Genomic DNA, 20,168 nt, shown 5'->3' with positions numbered 1-20,168 from the left:
GACAAGTTAGAGACAAAAAAAGGCAAGACCATGCCAAATCTTTTGTGGTGATGGGTTGTAGCGATGGTGCCAGCCTCATCCAAGCTCCAGTTCTACCATCATGACACATAATATTGCCAGTGTAAGCTGCAGTCTGTGCCGAGTAGTGGTAGCTCTGAGTTGGTGTATTTACTGGGTCAACTATGTACAGTGACTTGGAGAAATTGTCCTTGGCTACATAGTAACTGTACCCAGCTCTTCAGCCATCTTTGGGATGCAAGAGGTATTCAATATCCCCTACAACAAATTTTTTTTTTTTTTGCTTAAATTAGAGCCAGTGACCCATACAGGTGCCTGATACTGGGATCCTAGAAAACATACAAGCGATTACTGGGAGCTTTTCATAATGATTTTTCTTCTTTCAACACTTCACTTGCCAAAGTTCCATTTAAAATTACTGACAACAGTTTTCTGATTGCCCGTGATAATATATTCTGGCTATTTACACCTCCATCTGTGGGGAGAAAAAAAATTCTCCTGAATTCCTTGAGTGATGGCCTTTGCATAATTTTGCTTTGTCCTCTTATTCCTATGATTGCTGCTCCTCTAAATAGCCATGGAGTACTGATTGTCTTTCTTTCCAAACCACAGGAGCTGAAGTCTCTTCTTTGAAATCTCCTCACTTTTAGAGAATGTGAATTGTTGCATAGATTCAGTATGCTGTTTCATTAGATATTTGTGTCTTGTTTGTTTTTCTAAAATCCTTGTTTGGGAACGCCGTATCCATCAAGACAGTCTAGATTATATCACAGTAACAAGCAATCCTGAAATCTCAGTGTCTTATAAGAACAAAGGTTTATTACTATCTATCCTGAGTCAGCCAGGTTTTACTCTTAAGTTTTTACTCTGAGATCCAGCTGACAGAAAAACCTCTGTCTGGAACATTGCCAGTTGTATAGCAGAAAGAAAAGAGATATAGCCAACCATGTGCTGACTCTAAAAACTTTCCCCAGGAAATGACTCATTACTTTCTTCCCACCATTTATGAGCCAAAAATGTCACATGGTTTACTTCTAAGTTCAGTAGAATAGGGATGTATTCTCTTCCCACAGGAAAGGGAAACACAGAGTGAGAAAGTTCACTCTTCTAGTCACTGGGTATTGAGTTCCTTTACTCTACCTCAAGCAGAAACACTCATCTCTTCCCTAAGGGAGACAATTCAAGAGTGCCCCCAACCCTGACGTAGTCACTGCTTCAAACTCAAAGTTCAGGATCTCTGCAGGATGTGCAATAATTTCTACATGGTCTCTACCAGATATGTAACCTCTGGATCTAGAGAGCAACTGTCATAGTTGGGTTTCCTTAGAATGGGACCCTGAGACAGGGATTCAAGTACAAATGATTTTTCCAGGAAGCAAAGGAAAAGCTAATAGAGGATAGGGGAAATGAGATAAAGAACAGAAGGTAGATGGTAAAAGGCATGGGCAGCTAGAACTAAATCTCATTGGATAAATTGTGAGAGTCAGTGAAGGCACACACCTCCGGATTATGCCACTTGAAGGACAAGGAACCTTGGGTACTTATACATTGACTCTCATTTGTTATTGTTTGAGGGCTGCTCCTTGGGTGGGGGTTGATTCCTCAGCACTTCTGGATTGCCACTTGGGCAGAGAAAGCCCTCAGGCAAAAATTTCAGACTATATAAATAGTTTAAATTCAGTAGGTGTGTACTAAAGAGTTAAGGGGGCTTCCCTGGTGGCGCAGTGGTTGAGAGTCCACCTGCTGATGCAGGGGACACGGGTTTGTGCCCCGGTCCAGGAGGATCCCACATGCCGCGGAGCGGCTGGGCCCGTGAGCTATGGCTGCTGAGCCTACGCGTCCGGAGCCTGTGCTCCGTAACGGGAGAGGCCTCAACAGTGAGAGGCCCGCGTACAGCAAAAAATAAATAAATAATTAAATAAAAATAAAAAATAAAGAGTTAAGGGTGAGGGGACAGGGATGGGACACCAACAACATCATATATCAGTGAACCAAAAATACAAGTGATTTGTTTATTCCTACCCAGAATTCTGTGCTGGAACAGGGATAGGATAATATCACTGAATACTCTTATTTGGAAAGGGAAAGAATGGGAGGCACACAGCGGTCACTGGTCCATAGCAATTCTGTAATTCTGTATGCCAGACGTTATGAGAGTTCTAGCTGAAGATGAGACAGTGTTTGCCTGTCTCATCCCCCTGGGGTGTTTTCCTTTTTCCATTACCGTTTTTTTTTTTTTTTTTTCGCGGTACGTGGGCCTGTCACTGCTGCGGCCCCTCCCGCTGTGGAGCATGGGCTCCCGACGCGCAGGCTCAGAGGCCATGGCCCATGGGCCCAGCCATTCCCGGACCGGAGCACGAACCCGCGTCCCCTGCATCAGCAGGCGGACTCTCAAGCACTGTGCCACCAGGGAAGCCCCCATTATCTTTTTTTAGATGCAACTGAAGAGGACTTTGAAGAATATATCCTAATTGGAGGCTGAATAGCTTTCTCACCTGCTTTCTCCTATAAAAGTTTGAGGACCCACAGGTCATTTTAAGTCTTGCACTGTCACAATCCTTTTTTTCTGAGAATGATGGTTCTTTTGGCTTAAAACTCTCTCAAAAACTTAGCTGGTATCTTTCACTCAACACGTGTCAGTAGCTCCCAGAATTCTTTTTGAGACGTGACTTTCTCTTAATATTTAGTTGTGGGTATCTTGAGTTTATTAGTTTTCTCAGCAAGAGCCACACCCTTAGGATCTTTCCCCTGAGCTATTTGGTCCTAATAAATCTTTGAAAAGATTTATTGGGTGCTGTATTAGTTTTCTATTGCTGCCTAACAAATTACCAGAATCTCATTGGCTTAAAACAAAACACGTAATTATCTCATAATTCTATAGCTCAGAAGTCTAGGCATGGTGTGACTGGATTTTCTGCCTAGAGTCACACAAGGCTGAAATCAAGGTTTCAGCAGGGCTGTGTACCTTTCTGGAGCTTGGAGTCCTCTTCCAAGCTCACGTGGTTTTTGGAAGAATCTAGTTCCATGTGGTTGTACGAGTGAGGTTCCCGTTTTCTTGCTGGCTGTTATCCAGGGATTACTTTCAACCCCTAGAGTCTGTACTCAGATCCTTACATGGAAGCTTACTTCTTCAAAGCCAGAAGTAGAATTTCTCTTTTTCTTCAAATCTCTCAAACCTGGTTATCAGGCTCACTCAGGAAAGTTTCCTTTTTGATGAAGTCAAAGTCTTCTGATTAGGAACCTTAATCACATTTGTAAAATCTCTTTTACCATATGGTTTAAGAAAATCATGGGAGCGATAGCCCATCGTATTCATAGTTTCTGCTCACACCCAAGGGGAGTAAAATGTGCATACACACATGCCAACTTAATAAAAAGACACAGATGCCCACTTAATTCAGAGGGCTTAACGTGATGTCTGATGGCTACATTCTTGAGTTGGCCCTTTCTAGAAGGCTAAGCTTTAATCAGCCTTAGCCACTCAAAGACCTCAGTTTTATCTTTTCCTGTTTGGGCTTAAGAATGAATAGCTCTTCAAAATATACAAGATCTTGAGTTTCTGGATTCCCTATCAGGTTTTGGTCTTGACAAAAATTGGCCAATTCTTTCTGATCTAGCTCTTTCTTGTATTATTTTGTCACTTGCTATAAAGGGAAATCAAAGCACACTGTTAAAATTCTGTTTTAGACTAAAGTCACAAGCTCATAAGAGGATTACATGTTTTCTAAATTATGGCAGGTGAAAGCTTAACCAAATGTTTCACCAATGCATTACACTGCCATCCTTCCAGTTTCAAAAGCTGCATATTTTAGACTCTGTTGAAGAAATACCAGCCTTGGAACCAATTTCTTTATTAGCAGAACAGCCTTAGTATTCTTCTGTATAACAGATGACCTAAAAATCTCAGTGACTTTCCATGAGAAAGTTTTACTACCTGCTCTTGCAACAATTTTATCCTGGGTCAGCCACATCTTCACTCTGATATCCAGGCGATGGAGCAGCCTCTACAAGGGACAGTTCCAGTTTTGTGGCAGAGGGGAAAAGAGACATGAGTAATCATGCTAAGCTCTTAAAACTTCTGCTTGAAGTGACAAACACCACTTCTGCCCATATTTCATTATCAGAAGCAAGTTAAATGGACATCCCTATGTTCAACAGGATGGAGATATATGTATGGATGGAGATGTGTAATTCCCCTGCAAGAATGGGAAGGAAATCAGAATATTGGGCAAACAGTAATACAATCTAATACTCTCATTGCTCTATGAAAAGACATTTCTCTCTCTCTTCAGGACTGGAGTTGTAGCCTTCTACTTGGTCTCTCTCCCTCCAGTGTCTCTGTTGAGAAATATGCTTTTGGAATTTGGGAAGCAGGACTGAGATCCCTCTTAAAGGAGTCATCTATTTGACTAGGCTTTCTCAATATTTTTTTTCCCCGGGAGGACTTGGGCACTGTTAAACCCCCTAACTTCTATTACCACATAACAGGATGCTCTCAGAGATGATCTTCACTCCTATTGCCTTGCAATATTTATTTTTGTGTCTCTTTGGTTTATGTGTAGGACAACGTAATTTTAAAAATTCATTTGACCTATTATTTTTGGATAAGAAGGAGGACCTGGGTGACAAACGTCAGAGATCTTGGTGGGTTTTGCAATATCTACAGCCTAGTTGGCAGTTCTGTTCATCAGCTTTCCATGGGCCCATATCAGGGCTCTAGCTGCTTTCTGCGTTGTTATGATGATGGAATTTATATTAGTCAAGGTCCAGTCAGGAAAAGAGAAGCCACACTCGTGTGATATATGCTCTTAGAATGGGAAATACAGCTGTTTGCGAGGGGATGAAATACAGATGCCTGGTAGTGAACAGGAAAAGCTCTGTTGACACTGTGATGTTTGAACTGATCCTCAAAGGATGAGAAGGAGCTCTTACCCAGATGGAAGAAGTAAGAGCTAGGGAGGTGAGACTGGGAATTCCAAGCAGACAACAATAGGTATGAATGCTTGAGAGTAGTTTAGTATGGTGGTTAAGAATTTAGGCTTTAGAGTTAGACTGGTTTGGGTTTGAATGCCAGATCTAATAATTTCTAGCTGCTGGTTATAATATTTCAACCTCAAAGTGGTATTGTGAAAATTATAAGAAATAATGCATATTATTTGTTATTAGGAACATAAATGACTAACATCACTTTTAATAAAAGCATATAAATACAATACAGTGTTACCAGGAAAAGGGAGTAGATTTTTGTGTGGATAGAATTAATGTAAGACATGATACCCCAGAGCTGGGGAGGCAGGTGATAAAAGATGAAGCTAAACATGTAAGCTGTAAAGTCTCAAGTGTCTTTTGAGATAAAGGTTTTGGGTTTTACATACAAGCAAAAAAGAATGATGGAAATAACTAACAAGAGATACAGCATGGTCAAATTTGGGCATAAAAATCGCATTCTGTAGCAGTACAAATGATAAACAGGAAGTGGGGAGCAAGTTATGACTAGTATCGTGGCCCAGGTGAGGGATAAAGTGGCTTGATCTGGGGCAGGGTCATAGCCATGGGGATGCTGACACACTAGAGATTCAGAGTAATTTGTTGTGAAATCAAAGACTGATTAGAAGAAAACCCACCTGTGTCCTGATGAGGGATCCCAGAGGTCTTTGAGGGGCCCTAATCTCTACTAATTAGGGGTATAGACAGCTCCAGGAATTAGATATTCTTATCCCCATTCTTCAGAAGTAAAAACTGAGGCTTTGAAGAATGACCACTTACTCATATTAGTCAAGGCAGACTCTAACTGTTGTAACAGATACACCCCAAACATCAGTGGCTTATCACATTTCCGTTCACTAATTATTATCACTGTTGTGACAGTCAGTTTTATGTGTCAGCCTGACAAAGCTACTGTGTCTAGTTATTCAATCAAACATTAATCCAGGTATTGCTATGAAGGTATTTTGTAGATGTAATTAACAACATCTAAAATGACTTGAAGTAAGGGAGATTATCCTAGATATTCTGGGTGAGCCTGATTTGATCAGTCGAAAAGCCTTAAGAACCTCTAAGACTTCCATGTAGAAGAAGAAATTCCACCTGTGGATTGATGCTTCAGCTTGTGCTGGAAAGGTCCATCCTGCCCTTCCTGACACCCTGCTCTAAGGATTTAGGACTTGCATAGGTAGTCCCCACAGTCATGTAAGCCAATTTCTTGCAGTACATATCTTAATATGCATCTCCCTGCCTGCTGTTTTCGACAGGCAATCGATATCTGCAATTCTCTTAAGGGGTCTTATTGAAATTAGAGCAGACAGGTAAAAATCATTTGATGTGAGATTTGTTTTTCGGTACACTATACTTCACATATAGAAGGCTGCACAAGTGTGAGACATTTTGAATAATATTTAATTAGTAACTATTCTCTTGGTAAAGCCTTATGTGCATTATGATTATGGCCACAAACTGCAGGTATAAGATGGAGACCCTGTAAGTGTCCTAGTCCACTCTTCTTATTACCCAGAGAATTGCTGGTTCCTGACAATAGGGTTGTCTGCGGACACGAGTTCTCTTTCTCTATTTAAGCCCTAAGTAATAGACCTTGTCCAATAATGGTCAGGGAGGGGGTTGGGGGCTTAGCTCCATGCAGTCCTTCAGGGATCCAGGTGCCTTCTATCATGTTTCTGCCATTTCTTAGGGCCTCAGGATTTTCCACTGGAATTTTTTCAGTTGGTAACTGAGAGAAGAGCAATAAAGAACAGAGAAGGCACACTAATTCTTAACTCTCTTGTCCTAGAGGTGACTAAAGCACTTTGGGAAGTTGATATTCCTCTGGTGAGAACCAGTGTCATGACTAGCAAGGGGTTTGGGAAATGAGATCTGGCACTGCACTCAGGAAGAAGGTGAGAATTCAGATACTGGAGAGCATTAGCGATTTTGACCCCTGAGAAGTTGCAAGTGCCCTTTCCCTTAGTGCAGTTCAGCTGCAAGTCGGCTTGGTCATTCCAGGCCATGAGTAGTATTCGCTTTGCCAGTTGTCTGTCACATACTCAAATCTTGCAGAACTGGAGCCTGAGTGATGCATCCAATTAAGAGTGTCAAGGAAGATGACTGAGGTTAAATATGGGGAAACTAGGTTTAAATACAAAGGGTGTGAGAGGACAAAGAAGTATCCCTAGCTCTGTGTATTAGTTTTATATGTTGCATAACAGGTTACCACAAACTTAACAGCTTTGAACAACACACGTTTATTATCTTAGATTCATCAGAAATCCAAGTATGGCTTAGCTGGGGCCTCTGCTCAGGATCTTGCAAGGCTGTAATCATGAGGTTGGCTGGAATGTATTCTTATCTGGAGGCTTAACTGGGAAAAGTCCACTTCCATACTCCCTCAGGTTGTTGGCAGAATCAATGTCCTTATGGCTAAGGACTGAGGTCCCTGTTTTCTCGTTGGCCAGCTTCTAGAGGCCACCACAGTTCCTTGAGGCTGCACTTTGGTGGCTGCCACTTGGATCACTTTCACAACATGGCAGCCTACTTCTTCAAGTCATTAAGGGAGAGTCTCTCCCACTCCTGTTTGTTAAGGTGAGGTCTTATATAATTACAGAGTGACACCCTGTTGCCTTTGCCATGTCCTTTTGCTTGGAAGCAAGTCATAGGTTCTTCTGTACTTGAGGGGAGGGCATTATACAAGGGTGTAACTCAGCAGGGGTGGTCACTTCAAGACTTATCCACCATACTCTGTCACAGAGATGGGACACAGTAGATGCAAAATAAATATTTGTTGAAGAAGTGAATGACAAAAAGTGAATCTGGTGAAAGGAGGTCCAGGAAAATCCCAGACGGGACTTTTGTTTCCATACCTTGGCAGATTTCATTCACATGGACATGTGAGTTTGTTTAAAAGAGAGGTTATAGATTGGATTCACATTCTTGGATCCTAATTCTAATCCTGCATTTCTCCCTGCATATAGGATGATCGTGTACAGAATTGGGCAGCCAGGCCTTGGGGTGGGGATAAGGGGTGTAGATTGCCTTGTAAAGTGAATATTGTCTCACTTAGGTAAGTGCCAAGGTAATGGGGGAAAGTCTCCTAATCTCACTGTGCCTGCTGTGTGAAGTCAGCACCGTTATTATAATGAAGACGATGATTGGATTGGAGTTCCGCAATTACCACATCATCTCTGCCTATTGAGATATGAAAACCCAAATGCCAAGGGTGACCCAGTTCCTTCTGTTGTTGAATTATCCTCTCTCTGCCCAAATTAATTTTTTTTCAAGCTGTTCCTGGAAAAATCAGTTATAATCTGAGGTGTCATCTGTCTTTCTGGCTTCAAGCCAAACAACTACATTAAAAATTGGGGGGAGACTTTCCTGCACTGTTCTTAGCTTGTGCCATTTCAGAAAGAAAGGAGTTGGCAAGGAAGAGTGTCTTGGAAGTGGAACCAGAGACAAGGATTTGAGTACACATAGTTTTTGGGAGGTGACCCCAGGGAGCCTCAGTGCAGGAGTGGGGAAGTGAGACAAGGAAGGGAAAGAAGCTCATACAAGGTGCATTTATGAGCTGGTTACCATGTCTGTAACTGAGGTGCAATTCCACTGGTGGCCCCGAGGAACTGTAAAACATGCCCCAGAGTCATCTCAATCAAAGGGCAGGAAAGCAGGCGTATCTATCACCAGATCTTGTAATATTTTATTAAGATTTTTTTTTGTATCTGTGCTTATGAGAGACATTGATCCGTAATTTTCCTTTCTTGTGATATCTTTATCTTGCTATCGTATCAAGGTAACACCTGCCTCATTAAATGGATTAAGAAGTTTTCCCTTCTTGTCTATTTTCAGAAAGAGTTTGCATAGTATTTTTTTCCTTAAATGTTTGATGGAATTCAACAATGAAACTATCGGGACCTGGGCTTTTCTGTGTGGCAAGATTTTAAATTACTAATTCAATTTATTTACTTGATATATGTCTATTCAGATTTTCTATTCCTTCTTGAGTTACTTTTGGTAATTTATGTCTATCTAGGCATTTGACCATTTTATCTAAGTCTATTTTGTTGGCATAAACTTGTTTATAATGTTCCATTACATTCTTTTTATTTTCTGTAGGTTTGTAGTGATTTCCCTTTCTTTATTGTTGACTTTGGTAATTGTGTGCTCTTTATTTTTTTTTTTCTAAAAGTCATTCTCGGCAAAGGTACATTAATTTTGTTGATCTTTATAAAGAACTAATGTTTGATTTCATTGATTCCCTCCATTTCATTTTTCTGTTTTTCTAGTTTATTGATTTATGCTCTTAAAGTTACTATTGACCTTCTATTTAGGCTGTTTTTGATTTGTTCTTCCTTTTCTAGGTTTTTGAGGTAGAACTTTAGATTTTTGATTTTTGGTATTTTTTTTCTGTATTTAAAACTATAAATTTCCCTCTAATCATAGCGGTAACTCTTTCCTACATATTTTTATTTTGTGTTTTATTTTATTTATTTTCCTTGTAACTTCTCAGCCTCATGGGTTGTTTGGAAATGTGTTGTTTAGTTTGCAAATATTCCAGAATTTCCTAGATTCTTTCTGTTGCTGATTTCTAGTTTAATTTCATATGGCCAGAAACTATACTTTGTATGATTTCAAATTTTAAATTTTATCGAAGTCTGTTTTATGGCCCAGCATATAATCTATTCTGGAGAAGAATCTTCCCTGTGAAGCTGAAAGAACTATACTCTTTTGTTGTTGGGTGGAGTGTTCTAGATGTGTCATTAGGTCAAGTTTATCTCGTTGTCCTATCAGTCACTGAGAGAAAAGCATGAAATTTCCAAGTAAAATTATTCAATTGTCTATTTCTTTGTACCAATTCAAAATAACTCCCCATGTTTCTCTCCCTCAGCCCTGAGATAACCAGCATTCTACTTTTTGTTTCTGAGTTTGATTACTTTAGATACTTCATATAAGTAAAATCATATCATATTTGTCTTTTTGTGACTGGCTTATTTCACTTACCACCATGTCCTTAAGCTTAATCCATGCGGTAGCATGAACAGAATTTTCTTCTTTCTTAAGATGGAATAACATTGCATTGTATGTATATACTACACCTTGTTTATTCATTCATTCATTGATAGAGACCAGGTTTGCTTCCACCTCTTGGCTGTTGTAAATTGTTGCTATGAACATAAACGTGAAAATATTTCTTAAGATCCTACTCTCAATTCTTCTGTGTATATACTGATAAATGGAATTGCTACATCACATAGTAATTCCACTTTTAACTTTTTGAGAAACCAACATGTTATTTTCCACAGCATCTGGATTTTTCATTCCCACCAACAGTACATAAGGATTCCAATTTCTCCACATCCTCATCCATGCTTGTTATTATTTTTTTTTTTCACAGTAGCCATCTTAATGGGTGTGAGCTGGTATCTTATTGTGGCTTTGATTTGTATTTCCCTAATGATTAGTAATGTTGAGCATCTTTTCATATGCATGTTGACCATTTGTATATCATCTTTGGAGAAATGTCTATTTAAGTCCTTTGCCCATTTTTTTTTTTTAAAGAAATGTGTTTTATTTTTATTTTTTTGCGGTACGCGGGCCTCTCACTGTTGTGGCCTCTCCCATTGCGGTGCACAGGCTCTGGATGCACAGGCCCAGCGGCAATGGCTCAGCGGCCATGGCTCTCGTCCTTTGCCCATTTTTGAATCAGATTTTGTTGTTGTTGAGCTGTAGGAGTTATTTATACATTCTGGATATTAACCTATTACCAACTCTATGATTTGCAAACATTTTCTTCTATTCCGCAGGTTGTCATTTCACTCTATTGATTGTATTCTTTGCTGCACAGAAGTTTTTAATTTTGATGTAGTCCAATTTGTCTATTTTTACTTTTGTTGCCTGTGCTTTTGGTGTCCTATCCAGGAAATCCTTGTCAAATCCAATGTTATGAAGTTTTTCTCTATGTTTTCTTCTAGTAGTTTTATAGTTTCAGGTCTTAGATTTAGGTGTTTGATCCATTTTGAGTTAATTTTTGTATATGGTGTTAGGCAAAAATCCATCTTCACTCTTCTATGTTGATATCTGGCTTTCCCAACACCATTTGTTGAATATCAGAAACCATTTGACCACACCTACAAGTTTTTTCTGGGTTCTGTATTTTGTTCCATTGGGTATCTGTGTCTTTTTTTATGTCAGTACCACACCATCATGATTATTGTAGCTTTGTAATAAGTTTTGAAGTTAGGAAATATGAGATCTCCAGGTTTGTTCTTCTTTTTCAAGATTGTTTGAACTATCTGGGGTCTCTTGAGATTGCACAAATTTTAGTATGGATTTCTCCAATTCTTCAAAAAATGCCATTGCGATCTTTTCGGATTGTATTAAGTGTGTAGATTACTTTGAATAGTATTGACATCTCAATGATATTAAGTCTTCCAATCCATGAACACAGGATGTCTTTCCACTTATTTGTGTCTTCTTTAATTTCAGTACACAAGCTTTTTAAATTTTCAGTGTACAAATCTTTTGCCTCATCAACAAAGTTATTCCTAAGTATTTTATTCTTTTTGGTGTTATTGCAAATGGAATTATTTATTTAATTTTCTATTTGGATTGTTCATTATTGATGTATAGAAATGTAACAAATTTGGGGGTGTTGATATCCTGTAAATTTGAAGAATTAATTTATTAGCTCCAACTGATATTGTATGGACTATTTAGAGTATTTTACATGTAAGATTATGTTATCTATGAAACAAGATTATTTTACTCCTTCCTTTCAAATGTGTAAACTTTTAATTTATTTCTCTTGCCTAATTAATCTGGCTAGGACTTCCAGTACTATGTTAAATAGAAGTGGCAAAAGTAGGCATCCTTGTCTTGCTCCTAATCTTAGAGGAAAAGCTTTCAGTCTTTCACCATTGCATATGATGTTAGCTGTGGGTCATTCATATATGGCTTTTATTATGTTGAGGTAGTTTCCTTATATCCTTGTTTTAAGTATTTTTATCATGAAAGAGTATTGGGTTGTGTCAAATACATTTTTTCTGCATCAGTTGAAATGATCATGTGTTTTTTTCCTTCATTCTCTTATGTGTATTACATTGATTAATTCCTGTATGTTGAACCGTCCTTGTATTCCATGAATAAAACCCACATGGTAGTGCTGTACAATGCTTTGAATATGCTGTTGAATTCTGTTTGTTAGTATTTTGTTGTGGATTTTTGCATCAATATTCATCAGTGGATATTAGTCTGTAGTTTTCTTTTCTTGCAGTGTCTTTGTCTAGCTTATGGATCAGAGTAATGCTAACCTCCTAGAATGAGTTTGGAAGTGTCCCTTCTCTTTCAATTTTTTGGAAGAGTTTGAGGAGGATTGTTAATTCTTTAAATGTTTGGTAGGATTTGCCAGTGAAGCCACCTGGTCCTGGGCTTTTCTTTGCTGGTAGATTTTTTATTACTGATTCTACTAGTTAGATAGTGGTCTAGTGATATGTCTGTTCAGATTTTTCTTTCTTCTTGATTCAGTCTTGGTAGGTTGTATGTTTTCAGGAATTTATTCATTTCACTAGGTTGCCAAATATGTTGGTGTACAATTATTCATATTTTTTCTAATTCTTTTTATTTCATAAAGTCTGTTATAATGTCACCTCTTTCATTTCTTAGTTATTTGAGTCTTACCTCTTTATCGGATTTCTTTTTATTTTTAAAAGTAACTTCCTTGGACCTAAGCTGTGGAATCCATCTCTTCTGCAGTGGGCATCCACTGATGCCTCTCCTCAATTTTCTCTTCTTGTTTTTATTTATTAGCCCTGCTTCCCATGGGGACCCCTGTGTCTACATAACTGAGTGGTCAATGATTTGGGTACAGATTGTGCTCAAACACCCTGAAACCCAGGCCCCCAGTATATGCTGATTGATATGTGTGTGGGTTGGGGAATGCATTCAAAATTGCAGGCAGTTCTCAAGTTTGCCTTGTCTTTTACTTTCTTCTATGCTCTTTTGGTTTCTCTTGAACATACGTGTAGTTTTTCCAGTCAGCCAGCAATGTGTGTAAAGCCTATCTCAAGCTTTCTATAGCTTCCTCAATTCCAGGATTTCAGGCTGGTCCAGCTCTCACCCCATCTGAGATCACAGCTCTGCGTTAGCAAAGCTAAAGGTGTTCTCTTTTCATTCCCAACCAATTTAACCACGTTTACCTGACAAGAACACAGGGCTTTTGTCTTTGCTCTACCCTAGATGATGTCTTCCTTTTGCTAGCACAGCTGTTGATTTTCAAGGCCACCTCCATGCTGATTAAAACCACTCGTTTTACTCTCCGAGTTGGTAGGTGGAGGATAGGTGCAGTTCCAGGTAAGAAGACAGACTCCTGCTGTTCTTACCTGAAACTCTTGCAGTTTTTCAACAAGAGACAGTTCTCAATTTGTTGTCTGCCCTTGGCCAATTTACAGTGCCCCAAAATGCTTGCTTTTGACTATCTTGTCCAATTTAATACTTGTTTTCTTGTTGAGAGGAATTATGCATCTCTTCACACCACCATGAGAGGAAGTTCCTTCTCTTCCATTGTAAGGGAATAAATTGTGTCTCCTTCCTCTCCCCACCATTCCGTTCATATGTTGAAACCCTAACCTCCAATGTGACTATATTTGGAGATGGGGCATTTAAAGTTATAATTAAGGTTAAATGAGGTTATAAGATGGGCCCTTAATCTGATAAGACTGGTGTCCTTATAAGAAGAGGGAGAGACACCAGTAGTGTATACACGCAAAGGAAATATGAAGACACAGCAAGAAGGTGGCCATTTACAAGCCAGGGAGAGAGGCCACTAGAGAAAGCAAACCTGCAGGCACCTTGATCTTGGACTTCTAGCCTCTGAAACTGAGAAAATAAACCTCTAGTTTTAAAGCCACCCAGTGTGGGTTATTTCATTATAGCAGCCATAGCAGGATAATGCATCCATTATGTTTTGAAGTTACTTTAATCAGATTTTTGCTCCCATAATTAAAATAAAACTTCCCCTGGTCCTGTCCAGATGCTCTCTTCATTGCTAAATCCAGTGGATAATTTTCAGTCTTCCAGTCTCCCAGTCCAGATCCATAGACCTTCTTGATCTATCAGCAGCATTTGACACAGTTGATCACTTCCTCTGCTTTGATATGCTTTGTTCATTTACTTCCAGTGGATCACAGTGCATTGACTTTCCCCTTTCTCACTGGCCACTCTTCTTCAGTCTTCTCTGCTGATTCCTTTTCATATGTCCTGCTTCTTAATGAGGAGTGCTCCAAGATTCAGTCCTTGGACCCCCCATCTTCTCTATCATTCCCTTGGCTATATTATTTAATATCATGGCTTTAAATACCATCTGAAAATGAGGAAGCCTAAATTGATATCTCTAGCCTAGGCCTCTTTCCTAAACTTCAAACTCCCATATCCATTTTCATACTCAACATCTCCACTTGTCTATCAAACTTAAACTTAACATGTGCAAAATGGAACTCTTAGTCAATTAATTGAAGTGAGTTTCTACCTAAATTAATGACAATTTGATTTTTTGATTGCTTGAGCTAAAAACATTGGTGTCTTTTTGTCACCAGTATGTTACCTATTTTACATGTATCAGCAAACCCTACTGCTTAATCTTCAAATATACCTGGAATCTGACCACTTCTGTCTATTTCCACTTTAGTTGTCATGGTCCAAGCCATCATTGTCATTACCTTGTTGGCTGCAGTGGCCTCTTCACTGGTCCCTTGGCTGTTATTCTCTTTCTCTATTCAACATGGAAGCCAGAGTAATCCTATTAAAACATATCAGGTATCATCATGTCTCTGCTTAATAACCTCCTATTACTTTCCATCTCGGTCAGAGTAAAAGTCAAATTTCTTTCAAGTTCTTCCAAAGGCTGTACACAAGCTGGGCCCCATTGCCTTTCTGATCCTATCTGATTCTCTGTCTCTGTTGTTGGACTCTTTCCAGCCATGCTGACCTCCTTGCTCTTCTTAATATGTGACACACACCTCTAGGCTTTGCATGTGCCTTTCCCAGTCTAAGCTTTGCATATGCCTTTTCCTCCTTCTCTGCAATACTTACCTCCTTCAAGTCTTTGCCTAACATGTAAACATTTTAGAGAGGGCCTGCATTTCTTATCTCCCTCCTCTGACTTATTTCTGTGGAGTATTATCACCTTGTAATATTTACTTTTCTGTTTACTATCTGTCTCCCTTCATTAGAATATAAATTCCATGAGGGCAGGGATTCTTTTTTTCTGTTTTATTGCTGTACTCATGGTGCCTAGAAGAATGCCTGACTTGTAAGAGATGCTTAGTAAATATTTGTTGAATAAATAGATCACTGTTTCAAAATTGGATGCAGAAAGGAACTTGATTATTCATTTGCATGTCCCCAGCTCAAAGCACAGAATTGACCCAGAGGGGCCATACACTCATGCACTAACAATAGTAATAGTTAAAACTACCCTTGTTCCTTTAATAAGCAACTGTTTGGAAGGGTTCTATAGGTAAGATGTGCCAAATATTCAACTAACAGACAATCCCTATTTTGTACAACAACTTCTAGAGTGTAGCAATATAGGAAAAGCAAATCAGTATATTTCATGAGCTTGATGTGACCTCGATGTCAATCTGAAAAGAGTAGTTTGAGCCAAGAAAATTATAGGCTTGTTGGTCTCACTTTATTTTCATAAGTATAAATAATCTCAAACAAAATATTTGTAAATGAATTCTAATTTTATAAATAAAATTTAAAAAATCAAACAACATTTTAAAGACAAGACTACTCTAGCTCTGCCACTTATAGCTGTGTGGCCTTGGGAAACTTAAATTCTCGGAGCCTCCCTTTCCTTATTTAAAAAACAGAATTGATCAATTCTAACTCATTTATCCATGTTTGCATTCATTCTATTTTTATTAGAGTACACCTGCCATGCATTGCTCTTGGTACTGGGGACGAAAGTCAGTACAGTGTCTGCTTGTGAAGATTAAATAAGTGGAAATTTATTAACACAGCACAGTCCCTGACACACAGTAGGTGGTTGAAAAGGGTGGATTCCTTTCCTTATCCAATCCTCTAGCCAAACTCTTGGTAGTATCAGTAGTTCTACACGTTCACATTCATCCTCATTGCTCAAATGTAACCTCCCGAGGGAGCCCATCCCCAACCATCACATCTAAATAGCTCCCTGTCCCTTTATGTCTTATTACCCCATTTGATTTTCTTCATAGCACTTTTCACTTTCTAAACTTATCTTTAAAATATTTTTCCCTTTCAATGTGTGTTTCCCGTCTCTGAAAATATAAGCTTCATGACAGCAGGAACCCCTTTCTTTATTCTCTGTTGTGTCCTTGGCACCTGGAAGGGTGCCTGGCACATGGAAGTGCTCCACAAAAATGTGGAGGATGAGATTACTGAGTGCCTGGGACTTTCCCCTCTGTAGCTCCATGTCAGACACAGGGCTTGGCCCAGAGCAGGGGTTCAGAAAGTGTGTGGAATGAAATTCTTGTCATGTGGCAGGCACTGGGTCATCTTCCTAACTGGTTTCAGTGTAAACTGCTTCTCCATAAATATTTGCAACACGGAGAGGTGTTGGATGTGACTTGAACATGGGCGATGCCTCTGGAGCAAAGCCAACACTCCATCCTTAAACATCCATCTATAAACACCCACAGGGATGCAGACCCTGCATTTCCTGTATTATGATTCTGAGTGAAACACTATTTTCCTCTCCCTACTACTCTAGCCTCCCAGGGAGATGGGTAAGTACAGAAGAGCACGTGTATAAAAACATCACAATTTCTAAACTTCACTGCTTCTCAAGAATGTCATCAGCTCCTCACACCAACCCTGGGAGATAGGACATGTTTTGACTCATTTTGTAGAGCAGAGAGCTAGGTGATTTGCTCACGTGACACAGCAAATGGATGGTGAAGTCAATCTCTGACTCTAAATCCCACACTTTCCCTCTTTAATTTCCATCTCTTGGCCTGAGATGGGACTAGAAACTTGCTGAAGTATTTGTTCAAGCTGGAAGGTAAGAAGATGAAAAGAAAGGAAAAACAAAAATTTTATGTTAAGTTCATTATTAAAAAGTATAAGGGAGAGAATGAATGATAAAAGGTTAAAAACAACCTAAAATTTACTCTTTTAGGTGGTAAAAAATACCAGATACTGTACACATTGCACCCAGAATGGCAGACATTAGATAATGTTATCTGTCAAGAAAGAAATTAGAAAAGTTTTAGTAAGTAGGTAATCATGAAATGTTTTTACTTGTCTTTTTAGATAGAAAGTAAAAACTTTAAAGAGTATGCAAAATATCCCAACTGATTTGACAATGCTTGAAAGAAAAGGAGCTGAGATTTTTTTAAAAATCAACATATTTTTGAATACAACACATTTATCAGACATTTCTATAGTCTAGCACATTGCCTCCATAACTCATTCAATGCTCACAACAACCTTGCAAAACAGGGATTCTTCTCTCCATTTTAGGGTTGAGCTCAGAGACGTGAAATGATTTGTCTAAGGACACAAAGTTAATAAGTGGTGGGACTGGAGTTTAAAACGTCCCTTCAGCAAGCTATTTGTTTGGGTCAAAAGTGGCCTGAGCTACAAGGGATAGATCCAGCCCTCAGCTATGGGTTTGTAGCATGGCTTTGGCAGTTGCATTATCAGGATGAGATGGCATGGAAGAGCATTGTGCCCGGGGAACCCTCATTCCTGGGGAACTGTACAATAGCATGCATGAACAGATGTAGGTAGAACAGTTCAAATACCATGGAAGAAACACAGTGTGTTTCAAGGCAGGTGGAATCTATGAAGAACTCTGAGGAAGTAAAAATCTCACTGACACTGAGAATCCTATACAATTAATACATTAGTTCCACACAAGAAAGTGATTCGTTGGGTGGATGGGCATGGGACATGGACCAGAGTGGGATTCAGAAGTTGCTCAGAGCATGTCAGAATCAGGCAAAAGAAAGAGGTCAGAACTTAAGCTTTGGCAGTACCCCGGGTTCCTCTGTGTTACATGCTTCATTTCACCAAAACCCTATTGTGAATGGCTTGGTTATATCAAAGCAGTAGTTGTCATCTGATAAATGTGTGCAATACATATGTGCATGTAAGTGGATACATGTGAGCCTAAGCACACACACACACACACACACACACATACACACACACTCATGGCAGACGTTCATAATGAAACTATTTAATAAATTATTTTTCTTTCCACAGGGTGGTTTCAATTCTCATTAATTAATTTTTTGGGGGTAGCCTAAAATAGGATAGTAATTTAAAAATTTTCAACACTCTTTAAAGAAAATGGAAGCTTGTAAGGAAAAAATGGTCACGCAGAAAACACACAAGTACTACTTAGTTCATATTTATTTTACAATTTCAAATTATAACAATTCCTTGTGTTAAAGTTAGTTGATAAAGACAGCAAAGCAGTTTTGGTGAATGCACAATTTGAACTGAGGCTTATGAATGGTTATCACATATTAGCCTCAGCACCCTGTGTAGTCCTGTATTTTGTTTTATAGTTTAGTCAACCTAAACACTGAACAATCAGTGCTGAAAATGTTTTGATTCACACAGAGAAGTAGCTACAAGTGGCAGACTTTAAAAAAACTACCATTTTTTTCTTTCTGGAGATGTGACATACACATTTTCCATTAAGTAATTTTCTACCAAACATCGTACTGAATCAAAGCCAGACAGGTGGCTGGTAAAGCAGTTCTACCCCTTACTCATGCTGAGCTGGACCATTGGAACACCAAGCTGGTAAGAAAGAGATTTTGAAAGGGTTAAGACATTGCAGTCATCTTTTTTTTTTTTTTTAAACCAAACTCATGGACTTCCCTGGTGGCGCAATGGATTAGAGTCCGCCTGCCGATGCAGGGGACGCAGGTTTGTACCCTGGTCCGGGAAGATCCCACGTGCAGTGGAACGGCTGGGCCCGTGAGCCATGTCCGCTGATCCTGCGTGTCCAGAGCCTGTGCTCCACAACGGGAGAGGCCACAACAGTGAGAGGCCACCGTACCGCAAAACAAAACAAAACAAACTCACATCTACCACCCCAACAGAAAATCTAACAAACTGAGTTATACAGAAAGGATGTTAAATAAACCTGAACAAACACATGTAACATGGGATAAGGAAAGCATATTTTTTAGCTTACTACCAGTGCACAGCACACTTTCATTGGTACCCACTAAAATAAGAAAGCCAATGTGGAAAATATTTTTTCCTTCATAGCACTAACAACTAAAAAGCACGTAGCATATAATACTTTGATCTTTAAGGGAGTAATAAAGGAAATTCCAAGGATAGATCTATTAAGTTAACCTGAATGTTCAGCTATAGAATATTTTTTTCAAAAATAATGCTTAAAATAAGCTTCCAGAAACAGTGAGACTCCATCAGGACCAGCAGAAGACAGAGTGATAAGAGGCCTGCAAATGTAAAACAGAGTGATGTTCACATGAAGCTTTTAGGCAAAGAGCATCTCTTTCAGTTTATTCCCATAGCCAAGGCTAGCTGTGATAATAGGAGCTTCAAAAATCTCAAGACAGGGATAGCTGGTTTGAGTAACATTCTGTACAAACACTCCCAGACAGTTCTCACACAGCTGGGCGACTGGGGCTGAAGGGCTGAGATTCACTCAAGTGAAAGAGCTGAGAATATGTAGAAAATCTGTGGTAAGCCTGCTGTGGTATTTGGGAATAAGTTGGGGGGGTGGGCTCGTGATGGTGGGCTATCCCACATTTTTGGCACACCAACATGTGTGTTGGAGGAAGGGGACCCCCAGGTGGAATGTTCAATATCAGCTTACCCCAGAAATCTGATTCAGAAGCAGCTGAGAGAGGTGTCTGCTCTGGGAGGAATACGGAACACAAGGTGTTTCAGGGTAGGGTAATTTTCTTTTTGACTCATCAATAATTAACATTCAAGAGGACCTGCAGCCTATCTCTCCAAGATGTATTCTCCTGTCACCATTAGCCAAAGCCTCTCCAAGCCTTTTGGGCCAATGATGTCCACAGCAGTCCCATTGCCTGGAGGTGGGAGTTGGTACCACAGATTTTTCTGGGAGGCTGGCATGGAAGGTGATTTTCGCAACAAAGTCTCCACTGAACTGCTGCTGAAGTCCAGTG

This window comes from Delphinapterus leucas, chromosome 3 (assembly GCF_059928025.1).
Source record: "Delphinapterus leucas isolate spDelLeu-1000000601 "Yukka" chromosome 3, BTC_Dleu_Yukka2, whole genome shotgun sequence".
Taxonomy (NCBI): domain Eukaryota; kingdom Metazoa; phylum Chordata; class Mammalia; order Artiodactyla; family Monodontidae; genus Delphinapterus; species Delphinapterus leucas.
The sequence above is the reverse complement of the archived record's forward strand: the minus strand, read 5'-3'. Positions refer to the sequence as shown.